Consider the following 1,471-nt stretch of genomic DNA (forward strand, 5'->3'; position numbering starts at 1 on the left):
GTACAGCAGGAAATCTAAACTGTGGTGAAGCCTGTGGACATGCTCTGAATCAAAATGAGTGTCCCTACATAAAATTAAAGAATATATAATTGAATTATTAAAAGGATATTTGTAAATATAGTTTATGAAACTGTGGAGTTCATAAATTCATTTCAGCAGCTTCCTTTAAAAATGATGCAGTGGCAGTCTTCTGATTTTCTTTAACCATGTTTCTTGTAGCTGTCACCTAATAGTACCTGATAAATTACAGGACGTTTTTAAGACACAAGAAACGCCAACACAATTAAATTTATCTATTTATAAACTTCATCTGTTAAAAAAGAAAACAAACCACACACAAAAAAATCCTCCAAACAAAACACCCCTCCCCACCCCCCCAAACTCCCAAATATCATAAACTTAGAAGTCATTAATAAATCAAACCATATTTTGCCAATAAAGCAAATGCCAGTTAACTTATTGTATTTTCACTTATCCAGCCTATCTGTATAAGTACTTTTTATCATTTTATTATTAAAGAGTTGTGTTGGGTTCTATCTTCCCCCTTTTTTGGGAGGAAGCTTTAAATACATGGAGAAGGAAAATGGTGCACAATTCTACTTTTGGAATAAGTCTTGAAGATTATGTTCAGTACCTTATTCTGCTGTGGACTTTCTAGACAGACTATTACATTTTTCTCATAGCTCAGTTCTCTACCAGTGAGGTTTAGTGTTTACTTTTCTAGTTCATGGCTTGTGCAGAATAAATACTACATGGTAAGGAGCTGTATGCGCACATAACATTCCTGAACACCCAGAGCTTTTTAAAACCATTTATTTTTGGCAAGAGATGATATATATTCTCCATTTATCTAAGTGTAAGGTCATACATCTATGAATAAAGAATGCAGAATTACAGAGTGAAGAACTTAACTGTGACCGACAGATCTTTGAAAATAGTTACAGCTTCCTAAGTAACCAGCTGAATCTAAGCTCTCACTGTAACGGGGTCAACAAGAAAGTACCATAAAATGATAATTTGTAATGTATAGATGTGTTTGTGTGTATATACACATAAAATGGTACTCATTAATGTAAATGTGTGTATACGTGTGTGTGTATATGTATACACATACATATTCATATGCATATGATGGAGTATAGTGTAAGAACCAATAAATTAAGCTAGGCTTCAAGACAAGTGTTTAAAAAGTGGGAAATCCTGTAACAATGTTTAAAGGCTTTAGTAAAAACTCAATCTACTGAAAACAACTTTTACTGTTCCTGCTTGCACTGATGGTAGCAGGTGTCATAATTATTTTATAATCTTTGAAATATGTTCGAAGTAGACTTCTGATTTAAAGTTAATCTTGCATGTAGATGAATAGCACCTACTGGGAGGGTCTTGAGAGTTATTTAAATATTATTCAAGATATTCTGTGTGGTCTACGCCAAATTTTCTTGCCTTGTTACGTAGACCTTGATCAGAACTA

General features: G+C 33.2%; 1 protein-coding gene across 1 annotated transcript in view; it reads left to right on the forward strand.

Annotated features, from left to right (window-relative positions):
- Positions 1-1,471, forward strand: part of KDM7A (lysine (K)-specific demethylase 7A) — a 95,255-nt gene that overhangs the window by 68,786 nt on the left and 24,998 nt on the right. The gene's annotated exons all lie outside the window — the stretch shown is intronic.

The sequence above is a fragment of the Charadrius vociferus genome, unplaced genomic scaffold (assembly GCF_000708025.1).
Source record: "Charadrius vociferus isolate BGI_N301 unplaced genomic scaffold, ASM70802v2 scaffold196, whole genome shotgun sequence".
Taxonomy (NCBI): Eukaryota; Metazoa; Chordata; class Aves; order Charadriiformes; family Charadriidae; genus Charadrius; species Charadrius vociferus.